Source organism: Micromys minutus (assembly GCF_963924665.1).
Source record: "Micromys minutus genome assembly, chromosome: 12".
NCBI classification, from domain to species: Eukaryota; Metazoa; Chordata; class Mammalia; order Rodentia; family Muridae; genus Micromys; species Micromys minutus.
In genome coordinates, this window is record NC_137981.1 from 3235358 (window position 1) to 3249848 (window position 14491).

At 41.6% G+C, this 14491-nt stretch overlaps 1 protein-coding gene across 2 annotated transcripts in view; it reads right to left on the minus strand.

Moving 5' to 3' along the window:
• The window catches only part of FHIT (fragile histidine triad diadenosine triphosphatase), a 1443778-nt gene extending 1430457 nt beyond the window's left edge, over nt 1–13321 (minus strand). For both annotated transcript variants that reach the window (XM_080926902.1, XM_080926901.1), the window contains exon 1: nt 13199–13321. The gene's annotated coding sequence lies outside the window, so the exon portion shown is untranslated. The remainder of the gene's footprint in view (nt 1–13198) is intronic.
• Nucleotides 13322–14491: the final 1170 nt, after the last annotated feature.

Genomic DNA, 14491 nt, shown 5'->3' on the forward strand with positions numbered 1-14491 from the left:
TGACAGATATGTAGCTGTTAGCTGCACCAGATACTTCCTATGACATGTCTTATAGCCACCTCACTTGGTACTCAGAACACCTCTAAGCTTAGCGCATCATCTCTCTTTACAAATACCATGCAGCACAGAGGAGTTGAGTCTTTTGCTCAAAAAATGGTACATTATATAAGAGCCAAAGTGACAAGTCAGTCCCCAGAGCAAGATGACAGATGCGCTTCTCATGAGTCCTGCATTGACGGTTTGGCATTAAAAACTCCTGTTATCTGTTCAACTAAACAATCCATCCACCAAGATAAACAAACATCAGGGCAATCGGGACTTTCAGATCTCGGTGGTAATAGTGAGGCTTAAATAGAATGTTTAGTAATAGATGGTGACTTTGTCTAAGACAGAGGATGAACAGGAGAGCAATGCCCTGCCCTCATGGAGCTAGAAAGGAACGACAGACAATATTGCTATGCCACTTATGATAAAAACTCACTATTCATGGTCACAAGGTGTCAGGAATGACCTCTGACCTCTACTCTCCATCAGGTAGACATAGACAAACAGAAATAATTCCCTGCATCCTGAACAGCACAGACACAACTGGGGCCATGTAAACTTGAGCAATGAGCCAACAGTAAGGAAATGGCACGCGTGAATAGCCACGATGCTTCTGTCCTCTTGTAGCTCGCACACTGTGGAGCAAATATAGGTTTTCATCAAGACGTTATAGGTAAAATAAAGGCTGGAGTTTTTGTTGGTTGTTTGTTGTTGGTGGTGGTGATGATGATTTTAAGTCTAGAAGTCAAGAAAGCAAAATGCCCAGGACCTAGCTCCAAGGAAACTACAGTCAACAGCATGCCATTGACTCTGTCCATGACACACGTTGAGTCCTTTCTCCACCTTAGAAGCACATTTCCAATTTGCAAACAAGGAAGTGGTAGTGAGATGAATCAGGCAGGGGTCATAAAGCTCTTTTGTAATGAGCATTGGAGACATGATCTGAACATACTACATCCCTTATTTCTTCAGTCAACAGTTCTTAGTAGCCCTTCCCTCCATCTTGGTCTCCCCACTCATCTCAGTCTCAGACCAGGAGGGACAGACATGCTTCCCCTACAGGAGGCAGAAGCATAGGGAGGTAGGAAGACACATCAGCTAGGAAGCTCATGTTTCAGTAACATGGAAGAAGTCTAGGAGAAGATGCTAGGGGGTGTGCCAGATGAAGAAGACCTCAGGCATCAAGAAGCAAGCTCCAGATATAGCACTGAGGCCCAGGTACAATGACCTGAATCTATGCCTCGGTTTCAGGCCCTATAGAGTTTAGTCTTATGGCTAACCTCAGTTAGTCACCCTGTCAATCTCTACTAACCACAGAAGCCTTCTTTAACACCTGACACATGCTGTTCTTCCTGCTGAGAATACCATTCTACCAATGTTTATGGTCCGATCCCTTTCAGCCTCTATGTTAGTGTCTGCTCAATATCCCTCGCTATTTTATCTAAACAGAAGAGCCAATTCCCCTTTAATCACAGTATTCGACCTGAGGTCTTTAAATAACAGTTTCTGTCTGCTTATTTCCCATCTCTGCCACAACTCTCTATCTGATGTTTATATCTGTGCCTACCATAGTGTTCCACACACGTAGGAGTCACAACATTAAGTAGTTACCACTTCAGTACCCTCGTTCTTGTTGTTGTCATTGTTGTTTGAGACAGGGTTTCTCTGTGTGGTCCTAGCTGTCTGGAATTTTCTCTGTAGACCAGGCTGCCCTCACACTCAGAGATCCACCTGCCTCTGCTTCCCGAGCACTGAGATTATAGGTGCATGTCTTCACTTGTGGCATAATCACCATTTTAAAGATGAGGAAATGTGATTTTCTGAGCCAAGAAACCAGTTCAAACTCATGTAGTTAGTGATTAGTAAGACCCATGGTTTGGGTTGAATGTACCCGGATACCAGAGCTCAAAAATAATAAAAGTGTAAAACGTTTTAAGAATAATTTCATTTGTCAGGTGCTCATTACACAAAAGATATTGTAGTAATATCTTCTTAGTTGTCACTAATGAGAAACCTGACAGAAACAAGACAGGAAGGACTCACTCTGGCACTCAGCTTTAGACCATTATGATAGGGAAGGCAGGTCACAGCAGCACAAGCCTGACGTGAAGCCTGTTTCCATCACAGCAGGCAGGAAGCAACAGGTGACTGATATGGGAACCATTGGCTGGGCTCACCTAGCAGCAAGAGCCTTCCTCCTAAAGGTTCCACATCCTCTCGAACTAGCACAACCAGCTGCTAAACAAGCATTCAGAACTTAACGCCATGGAGATGTTTTAGATTCAGACCACTGTTATCACCAAATCCAGACCTACTAATAAAGTGTGTACTATCATATCCACCTTAGGGGGACTAAGACTTGCACATTGAAACAACTTGTTCAAACAGTCCTTGACTAACAATGAAGACAGATACACAGAAGGACCAATATAGACGGCCAGAAAATGGATTTGTGAATTCCAAACAATTCATTCTCATTCCATTATACAAAACCCAAACTCACAGACGTCATGAAGATCCAGAACTTTGCTACATCACGTGAAGACCATGGATTTCACCATAAGCAACAACTTAAAGTGTGCTGAAAACACAGATGCTTCTGGTCTCCCTGGGACCCATGCATGTAGCTCCAGCCAGCTCTTGACCCACAGGATTGGACCCAGCTGTTCAGTCTGCATTAGTTAGCAAGCCCAGCTGATTCCTCCAAGCCAGGGAAACCTTGGCCTACTGCCTCCTGGAAGTTCAGGAGGCCAAAGGAAGCCTAAGCTTAGAAGATGCTTTATCTGCTGCTCCACAGAGCCAAGAGGAGGCCTCAGCTGCAGATTTATCTGTGGCCACTGGCTGATAAAACTGCCTGGCCTTTCTTTCACCCCTAAGCCAGAAGAACTTAGCAACTAGGATTTCACACTGCAGTGGCCCCCTATTGCTTTTATACCCTGAGGATCATTTCCTCTCTGCTCAAAGTGCCCCCATCTCCATGTAATCAGGCCATCTCTGTTTTCAGACACTCAAGCTGTGCACACGAAGTGTGCCCACTCCCTTTGGGCAAACCTCTAATCTCAAAGCTAGCAATATGCTTCCAGCAAGGCTACTCACAGCATACTTCACTCTGGGAACTGGGATAGTTCTAAGTGGTAGGCTCATAACCTGAGCTGGAATGCCTTCAATCTGAGTTGATTATTTGGATACTATGCTCAAGTGGATATGTTTTGGCTAATAAAAACTGAATTTATAAATTTGATGGTAAAAACCTGAAAACTTTAAAATATGTTATATTTGGTATGTTTTCTATTAAGATTGTGATTTGAAGCTAGACTGATTATAGTTGCCCCATTCTTTCAATATTTTAACCCATGTGGACTGCTTTCTGAGGAATGGATGCAGTGTTGGATACAACTTAGAGTTACCTAGACCCTAAGTGATTCAAGAGAAGAACTTGGTACCTCTCTCTGGCAGTCAGATTTTAGACACTATTACTAATACCTGAGAAAAACTATTTGTGAGAAGACAATTGGTAGTTTGGCACAGTTTCTGAGACTTTAGTAGAATGTCACTTGGCTCTGCATTTCTGGGCCTCTAGTGAGATAGAGGAGGACAAGAGTTCATGGGCAGAGGAAGCTGTTCACATAACGGCAACCGGGAGGCAAAAGCAAAGACTTGGAGAGGGAGCAGCATACCCTCTGCATCCTCTTTCCTCTAGCCAGCCCCCACTCCTAAAGTCCCCACTACTTCTCAGTAAGGTTATCAAATGAAGTCTATCAAGAAATAAACCCCTGTGGATGAGGTTAGAATCCTCATGATCCTCACTTCCCTGGAGCCAGTCAATTGGTAGCCAATCCCATAGCACAGGAGCCTTTGGGGACAATGCATCCCATCCAAACCATACAAGCACCTCTGTTTCCACTGTCCTAGAATATAACCACTATTCATTTCTCTAACATGTTCCCCACTTATTAAGTATGCCAGGTTCTATACCTTAAGCAGACCATCCAAAGAGTGGGACAAACACAGTGAAAAGAGACCTCCTTCTTTCAATGATGTAGTAACTGGCATGCCAACCTCATTTTATTTATACAGATGACTGTTCTCCTCAACCACCTTTTCGTTGCTATTTACCAACCATGGGCATGTCTCTCTTCCTTTCCCCCACAGCCTCTCCTCTCTGCACGATCATCCTTGAGAAGATAACACAGGAATTGTTAGTATTTCAGTACACAGTCTCTTATTTTTTTAAATAAAGGCAGGTTTTAATTCTTCCCTCCACCTATCCTAAGGCTTTTTGTTCTGTGTACAAAATCCTGCTGCTGTTGCTTAAACTGCTTCTGTTACAACAAGGATACTGTCCTTTGTGTAGTGCAGAATCTAAAGACAAAGACAAAATTTTATTTTTGTTGTTTGATTTGGGTGTTTTTTTTTTTTTTTTCACCTGAAGACATAGGAAGGAGATCTCAAGCCTTGAAGAAAATGAAAATTTTCTTCCTACCACATACCACAAACTTCACTGATTAAATGACTACAGGCTGTAATCTCCTTCAAATAAAATACACATGCATTAAACCTCATAGGGAGTACTGACACCTCAACATTATCTATGATGGTTTTTAACTCCAGTAACTGGGAGTCTGAGAAACTGCCAAATACATTGAATTTTAATAGAATTCTGAATGATAACAGAAATAGGCAAACCTGAAAGAAAGAAAGAAAGAAAGAAAGAAAGAAAGAAAGAAAGAAAGAAAGAAAGAAAAGGGGAGTGCTGTTAATAACCACACTGACTTAGAACTCTTCCTCACTTTCCAGAATACAATAACAGTATCTTCCTCCTCTCTTTCTCAAATTTCTACTTTATTCATACTTAATTCATGCTTAATTAATCATTAACAGGAAACATAGGCCGTAACTCTAAAAGTGCCATGGCTCTTACAAATGTGATATTTAACTATGTCAAGCCCAGTGGTAATAATATTCCTCTTCTTGAATTTTCCTTTTCTCTCTGTGGAGTCAACACACCAGGCAAACAAAGCTACTATGTTGGAAAATAGCCCCCTACTGAGTAGAGACTCAGCAAATGCTGGCAAATAAAATTACAGTGTTGTTTAATATACATTCAGGCCAGGAATACTCCTAGGCGCTTGATAAGGTTTTAAATATAAATATTCAAACATACATTTGCATGTTTTCTATGGGGAAGGAAATACTTTTTTAAAAAGAATGTTCTGGCAGTGATCAGATCTGCTTCCCTAAACATGCCACGTTGGAATAGAGGCTATCTGGTATGGTGGTAGTTAAACAGCAGCCTGGGGAAGGAGGACTCTTTTCAACACCTTTCCTGCACGTAGAAAGCTGGGCATGAATTCCTTTTGTGAAGTAGCTGTGTTTGTAAAAGGGATCCCTCTCCTTATGAAAAAAAGAGCAACTGTGTGCACAGCAAAGCATACAAAACAGCCTCCATCTCCCATCTATTTCTCCAGGCATCTTTTCCCAGCTCACCCTTCCATCCCTGTGTACTCCCATCCTGTGTACATCCCTGTGCACTGCTCCCTTCCTCTGCTCTAACTCCAGAAGGTACGCGAGCCCCAGCACTGCCCTCCTCTGCCCCTGCTTCTCTAATGTCCTCCACGTGCACATACAAGAAAAAGAGCTCCCCTTCGTCAGCTTGTACATTTAATTTTTAGTGCCCTAGAAGCAGGACCTAAGTGGGTAGAGAAAGTTTTCTTCCTCCTCAGTCTCTACAATATAAATGATTCAGAAAATAAAAGGGATTTAATCAAATTATCCTAATTAATCTGCCAATGGAAAAGGGGGGTTAATTATTTAAGAAAAGGAAACAGACTTTCAAACAGCAGCTCCAAGGAAGCAGTGCATTCCAGACAGCTGCACCAGAAACAGAGAATGTCATTAGAAAGAGCAGCTTACATTTTTTTCTGAACAGTCCTTTAGAAAAATTTTAACATGGCTTTAATGAATTTATTGATTTTTTTTTTACTTCCAATTATGAAGAATGAAATAAACTAAATACCAGGAAGAGAACTCAACCGGAAAGTCTCCATGAGGAGAATCATGACGTGGGTAAGCAAAGCTAGGGACTCAACGTGGGTCAGGGAGGAAGGTGGCTCTGCAGGTAGATGGAGGATGCATCCCAAGACACAACCTGGAGCTGTTCTCCTGGTTCAGGGAGAGCCTTGGGCGAGACATCTCACATCTTTCCCTCCCATCACCTTCAAATGCTTTCTAGACTCTCCTGCCAGAACTACACCATTTGAATCACTTGAGAAACATCAAAAGTAAAACAGCAGCACCTGCCCCTTAGCCAACCTGCATGGATCTGTCTGCACAAGACTGACCAGTTCCTGGTGGGGATGGAGGAGTCCAATGGTAGCCAATGCTGAAAAGCATTTATTAGAAAACAATCCAAACAGATTCATATTGTAGGATGGAGGAAGAGATGTCCGTTTGAATGCCTCCAAATCCCTTCTTAATAATGGAGCTTTAATGTAGGTATGTTCCTTTAAGGACCTCAAATTTTTTTCCCATTGAATTCAGAGAGACTCAACTGCACAGTCTTAACTACAGTCATCAGCCCACAATGGGGTGCAGACTCTGCTACTAGAGACAAATACCAGAAACAACATTTCATTGTTGTTTTCTCCCTCCTTCTCCCCTGAAAAAGATTATAAAATCTAGGAAGGATTTTCAACCTTCCCATGAAATAGGTCATAAAACCCTCATGAGAAATGAGTTTCCTGTGCCTGGAGGAAAGACTCATCCTTGTCTTTGACGACAAAGGGTCATAGTAAAGAATCTGACCTAACAAGCCTTCTACTTCCTCCAGGCTATGAACATTGCATCACACTGTTTATTATATAGCACTGGTCCTACTCACCACGACTCAGTCTACTTCAGCAACCCCAGCACAAAGAGTCACATTTACCCATCTTCAAGTTCTCGTTCTTCTTAAGTACTCCGTGTAATCTAAACCTTACACGGCATAAATTTGCTTACTTTTCAAAATTCTCCTGTCTTTTATTGGGGGGAGGGGGAGTGGAAAGAAAGGGGAATGCCTTAGCAATAAGATGAGGGTGAATGAGGAAAAGATGCTTCAATTCTCCTCCACCGATAACATTTAAGCATATACAAATGTTTGAAGAACTTCCAGATACAGCATGTGACATGTAAAGCAGAGAGATACTGTATCCTGTTCAATATTAACTATGACAATAAGAAAGCATGAAAGAATTCACAACATTGTAATTTTATTTATTTATTTTTGGTTAGTTGACTTTTTATCAGACAGTGCCATACCTGATGGTCCAGGTTGGCTTACAGCTCACTATGTGACCCAGACAGGCCTTGGATTCATGAATCTCCTACCTCTACATGCTAAGGACTGTGATCATAGGTGCATGCTACCATTCTTCACTTATGATTCATTACTCTGAATAAGTGAAAAATGAAAAACTTCCATATGCTGAAGACAGATAATGAATTAAACATTTTCTATGGGTAATGCAACATTTTAGACTGAAAGAGTCTATAATACTTTGCCCAGATCACACAGAGACAGGACCAACATTAAAACTGAAGCCCCTTCGGCCAGTGTTTATTCTCTGCCTCTTGATTGCAGAACAAGATGTGAGCTCCTAGCTGTTCTTGCTGCTGTGCCTTTGCTCTGCTCTCTTGGACTCTAACACTATGAGTTCATTATGCACACAAACACATAATGTACATATGAATATACATAATTCATTGAACATATATATAATTCATTATACACATACACATGCATAATTTATTTTACATACATACACATACAATTCATTATACACCTACATACACACATATATTCATACATACATACACACATCCATCTTACCTATTCTCATCCTCTTATCTACTCTCATCTCTAGTCTCACAAAGACAGACTAAGAACTGCTTAAACTCTTGCTATTCAGAGTACAGTCCATGAAGCCTCATCAAGCATTTATCCGGAAGGCTGGTTTTCTGGTCCATTCTAGAGCTACCAAATCAGAAGCCATCATATTATTAAATCAGCAGAATACATACATGGGTACACACTAATATCCCAAAAACACAGATCTATCTATAACTTCTTAATGGCTCAGGAACATCTCAGTAGAGGGGTACAGAGAGAATGGGTGCTATTAGACAGATGCCTTCTAGATAAGACACGGATATTACACTAACGAACCCATGTGATTACCTGCACAAGGATGCACAGATCAACATTTCAATATGAATACATATGGGGCTTAAGAAGCCTCAGAGAACTTTTGGAAATGAATGTTTGCTGTGGGATGAGATGTCATTCTCTTTAGTAGTAAAGCCACAGACAGATCTGGAGGAAGCTTCTACTTTTCCTCTCTCTCCATCTCTCTCTCTTTCTGTGTGTGTGTAAAATGAATTAAATATATTTTATGTGTATAATGAATTATATAGATGTATAATTATGTGTGTATACTGACATGTGTGCATCATAAATTACATGTGTGTGTATATATAATAAATAAGTGTGTAATGAATTATATATATATACAATACATTGTATATAATGAATTATATGTATATGTGTATAATAAATTATACATGTATATGATGAATTATATATGTATATAATGAATTATACATATGTGTATATATGTGTGTATATAATAAATTGTATATGAGTGTATGTGTGTATAATAAATTGTGTATGTGTATGTACATGTAGACAGCAAGCACAGCTGTAGATATGTTTTCCCCATTGACTTCTGGCTTGTCACTGACTTATTATGCACATTGGATCTATACTTTTAAAAATATACAAACCTTTTATTTCCCTTTAGAGTGCTTAGTGGTTTCCCATGTTCCTTTGGAAGAAGGTTCAAGACTCTTGAAAATGCTGAACTGTGTATAGCATCACACAAGGCTATTGTAGATGCTGGACTGTGTATAATATCACACAAGGCTATTGTAGATGCTGGACTGTGTATAACATCACACAAAGCTATTGTAGATGCTGGACTGTGTATAACATCACACAAGGCTATTGTAGAAGCCGGACTGTGTATAACATCACTGTCTTATTTTCTATTACTGTGATGAGCTCCATAGGGAAGAAAGGTTTACTTTACCTAAGACTTAGAGTTCTTCATGAAGGGACATCAGGGCAGGAGCTGAGGCAGACATTAGGTGGATTATGCTTATTGGCCTGCTTCTTATGGCTTGTCCATCCTTCTTTACACAGCATAGGATCACAGTCCAGGGCTGGCACGGCCCACGGTGGGCTGGGCCTTCCCACATCAGTCATTAATCAAGAAAATGCCCCACAGTCAGGCCAGCAGGCCATCTGATGGAGGCAACTCCACAGTTAAAGTTCTTTTCCCAGAAAGCACTGGTTCCCATTGTAGTCAGTGCAGTCCTCTGTGCTGGTCTGTGTTACCTCACTTTGTCACCCTCCTCAGTCACTGGATGTCATGCCTGGGTGCCCAGGTCTCACTCTTACTCACCAGAGCCCAGCGCTCCCTCTTCCCTTTCTCCCTTCCCTCACCTGCACTTAAACTATGCCACCGCTCCGTCAGTCATGCTGTCTACAGCTGGTCCACAGTGTTGGCCTGGGCGAGCCAGGAGCAAGCTGTATGACCTTCACCTCTCCTTTCCCTGCCTGGCCCTTCTTCGTCCCTTTGACTGGACCCTCATTCATTTCTCCTTCTCTGTCATGGAGTGATAGAAAATGTCTTTATCACTACTCTCAACTTTAGAAATAAGTCACTTGCTACTGCCCCGACTCATTCACAAGCTGGAGGACAATTGCCTGAGGATCCTGAGCCAGGTTCTCTTCCATTCTCTGGGTAGACAAAAGGCCTCACTGACAGCTTTCCAGTCTGAGTTTAATACCTACATGAAACCATGATTCAGAGGCTTCTCAGCAGGCAGTGTTTGCAATTAAAACCTTTACCATCTCCCTGACCATAACAATGTCACCAAGCTGACAAGAATTTTTAAGTGACAAAACTTTTCATTTTAAATATTATGATCCACCTTTCTCATTCTGAAAGGACAAATAAAAAATTATTTTATTTTCACGTACCAAGATTACATTAACAATGGCAAAATAAAGCATATCATTTATCTATCTGCTATAGACTATTGGGAGCTGACAGAAGCCTCCAAGAGCTGGGTTGGAGTCCCAGAATGCCATGCGACTGACATGTATTGCCTTTATCAGGGTTGTTATTTCATCTGAGAAGTCAAAGAGATGGGCATGTCCAAATATCCCTTGGAAGATGACCTCGGAAACTGGGATTTCTCTCTGCCATGCTCATGTTGAAAGAAACATAGCCCTGCATCTTACATTTCAAAGCTGCATTTCTCCATTAAAATTAAAAAGTGAGGTTGAAGGAAAGGTTATGGGAGCAGAGTTCTGGATGCTAATGAATGCAAGTCCACAAACTTGGTCTCCTCGAGCACTGAAGGGACAAGGTTGATGGGGAGAACTCTGTGCATAGTGACTTGTTATGAATGTTTAGCCAATAAGTTACGAAGTTTGGCCAACAATTTAGAAAGCTGTTATGTCATTACCTAATTATCTAGAAATCATCTCTCACATGGAAAAGGTGAGAGGAGCTTGCTTACATATCTGTGAATACATGACTGAAGGGCCTTGTGTCTTCTCAAACCAAAGTTTTGTGTGACATACACGTGATGTGTACATTTTCAATACCTTATATCAAAGTGTTAGATTGTGATATCTGTGAATGTAAAAACAGCATCAAAACCTCATTCTTCTCATTTCTGGAGAAAAAAAAAAAGATTGGGAAACAAACCTAATGCGGAAAATAGAAACAAAACATATAGAGCTGAACATACAAATTAAGATAAGAGCACAAAAGCATCCTTAATGCTTGCCACCAGATATTTGCCGGAGGGACGTGGGGTAAGGACACCAGGAGGAGGCAAGCCCTGCCCTGAAGGTAAAAGGCAGCTCTACCAAGCCTCAGGAAACCCACTTCCCTTCCACCCAAGGCATGAGAGAAAGTCGCGGGCTGACTTGTTTCTGAAGTGAAAATGAGAGAGGATCCCTAAGTCCTTCCAGTGCTGGTACACCAGGCACTTTTCACTTAAATGTCTCTGCACATGAGATGCTCAGGAAAGCATTTGTTGAATTAATAAAATAAAAAAAAAAATTTTTTTTAAACCACAACTGGCCCAAGTCTGTAGCCTATAAAGAACAACCTTGGGAGTGGGGGAGGGTAACATTATCTAAATAGCTATCCATCTGCTTACTGATATCGAACGTACGTTGCCGGAGAGTAGTTCTATTTCAGATATAAACCAACGGTGTGGCCTCAGACAAACTACTCGGCCTCACAGGGACCAGTTTCCTCATCATTGAAATTTAGTTGCATTCAGGCTAAGAATAGCTAACATTTTTGAAACCTTTACTCACAGTAATTGTTCCGAGAAATCTTTGCACTGGACTTAAGTAATCTCACAAGGTTTTGTAGCATTAGCATCTAGTGTCTAATTACAGAAGCACCGCTGTGCAGCTGAAGGGGTTTGTATTCTATAGTCTTATGGGCCAGAGACTCTGACTTCTGGAAAGTAAGGATTTTGCTAGAAAGAGACGCTCAAATAGAAGGTGGTACAATCCTATTCCTTCTATTATCTAGGTGGCTTAACTTGAAAAAGTTACTTTCCAAATTTTTGTCCCCTAATCAGTTCGATGAATGGAAAAAAAAAAGGTTATGTCTACCATATTGCATTAAACTATAACTGAATCTAATATGCAATTTAAAAAGCCCAATTTTAATATGGCTGTGAAACCATAAACAGACTTCTTTCCGAGCTCTTTTTTTTTTTTTTTTTTTTTCTGTTGTTTTAATTACAGAATGATTTGGAGACCATGTGAACATGCTTTAACACCAACAAAAAAAAAAAAAAAATCATATGCAATACTCTGAATAGCATTTGCAATCAGAAAAAGAAAAAAAATAAAAAAAGAGGTGGGGAAAATTTTTACTAATCACACACTCTTATTCCTAGCATAATTAAGCAGCTGGACAAAGAAGGCAGCCTAGAAGGCAGGGCGTGTGGGAGTCGTAGTTCTAAGGGAAGGGGCTACCTCCCGGGGGCCCTTGTAGTGAGACTTCAATTCCCAGAAGACATCTCGTCGGGCCAAAGGGCGCACTGGTAGCTAAAGTACCAGGCCGGTTGGGTGCAATAGGCGAGACTACAAGTCCCAGAACCCTCCGTAGTCAAGGTCTTGAGCCATAAAATGGAGCTTTCAGGTATAACCAGCTTAAAGCACGGGAGCTCTTAGGGCGGCCCTTAACAGAACCGGCCTAGCCCGATTAGTGTTTCTCCTAAAACAATTGCTAGGTATTTTCAGCACATTTCTGAGACCGAAAATAAGCAGTTTTCAAATGACAAACTTTCGGGAGCCTGGCCTCAGTGCTGGTTACAGCAGCAAACTGCTTCTCTGGTCCATTAGAGCAGAATGCATTAGGCTGGTTTTTATCCACATGAGGACCGCTGGGCTGGCGGTCCAGGGTCGTATGACAGAAGCGAGGGTAGCTTAAGTTCCAGCAACCTGCCTCCTTCCTTCTACAGTCGGTTACAGCTTTCAATCCCCGAATGTAAAATTAAAATTAAAAACTACGAAGGCGGAGGGTCAACCAGTGACAAGTTCTCACACCACGGTGAATTGATATAGGTTTGTTTTTCTTTATTGTATGTTTTAAACTTATCAAAACGCACATGGTTTCTCAAAACATTGTCCTCCCTGAGTCCTATTCTGCAGCTGCCTTAGTACCTGTTCAAACCTTTTGGGACACGTAAGCTAGGTGTCTGTTTATCACAGACCTGTTTGGGTCGGGCTTCAGCCACTTGTCATTGGAACTGACAAACTATCCAAAAGTAGCCACAATGACACTTCGTGGACCTGCTATCGCTACCCGGTGCCTCAGTTTACCCCGAGGGGCAGGTTGAGGCTAGTACAGGTGCTCAAGAGCTGGGGCGCCTGCGTCCATCCCGAGAAGTCCCGTCAGGTGGTTGAGTCCTCCTGACAGAAGGTCACCATCAAGGCAAGTGGTGTTGGCCTGTCCCCGCCCCGCGGGCCACTGGGGTACACGCATGGAAACCCAGCCCGCGCCCCTACCTTCCAAGATCTTGGCGGCTGCAATGAAAGGCAAGAGGGCGGGAGCGAGGGACAGGAGTGCCGCCTGAGCGTGTCCCCACAGGGGTGGACCTGAGAGCTGACGGGAAAAGTCCCAAAGCAGGCCCAAACGGGACGAACTACAATCCCCACAGTAACCTGCGGTAAGGAGCGGGAGTCAAGATGGCTTCTCATCTGGAGACAGGCACAGGAGCCAATAGGCGAAGAGAACTGGACTGAGCTGAACCAATCGGAAGCCAAATGACAGTAACACCAATTCTTAAGAGTGTCTTCGTGAGTCTCCCCTTTGAAAGGACTATTTGTCATAAATCATACAATCTTTAGCTTTTAACAAATGGAAAAAGAAACACGTCTGTTTTTCTCTTGAAAAGAAAGCCTGCTCAGTCCGTTTCCTTGATTTCCTCCAAAAAGAGCTAACTGCTGCACTTCATTTCCTCTCTCCAGCTCCTTGATTACTTAAGACTTGTATTTTTCTCAGAACACGTCCCAAAGTCCCTACTTGATCCAGAATATGACTACTTCCCTGACATCCTATCAAAATTCCACCATAATCTTTTGTGTCTTCTTTTCCGCCTTTATTCTCTGCCCTTGTAAGTTTTCGAGTAGGCTTTTGCCACAAATCGCTTCAAGTTGTTTATTTATAGGTTTTATTTTCTTACTGTTTTCCCAGATACAAGACCTTGAGGAAGTAGATCTGTATTTGGCTACAGTATTTCTCACACCTAGGCGGGGGCTTGGGGTGGGGGATGAAACAATAAGACAAACATAGTAAATAAGTTTTGAATAATTGAATGATAGCTTTCCTCTGTCCTTCCTGTCTCATGTATATCAGTTAAACTCATCTCTTATCACCAAGGATCTTTTATATTTGCTCTTTTTCATGTTAATTCAAAAATTATTTCCCCAGTATATTTCATACCAAATGCCATGTGAATGCTGGGGGAAAAAGTCATTGACTTAACCAATTCTGAACCTAAAATGTATGCGGGGGGATTAAAAAAAAAAAAACCCACAATTTTCACACACATAGTTGCAGACTGTAGAACACTATAATGATTGTCACATGATTGTGCAGATTCTTAGCAGGACTATATGACCACACATTGCCCTTTTCTTTGTTATGTTCCACTCTTTTCCTTCCATCTTTCTCAGATCTGAGTAGAAGGAAAGAAAGGTATTTGCTAGTCTGCTTTAATTTGTGAACGTGAACCAATGAGCAGTGATGCTTGAACAAACCCTAAAGTATTTACAGTGCAGCGTCCTTTCCCTTGCTTT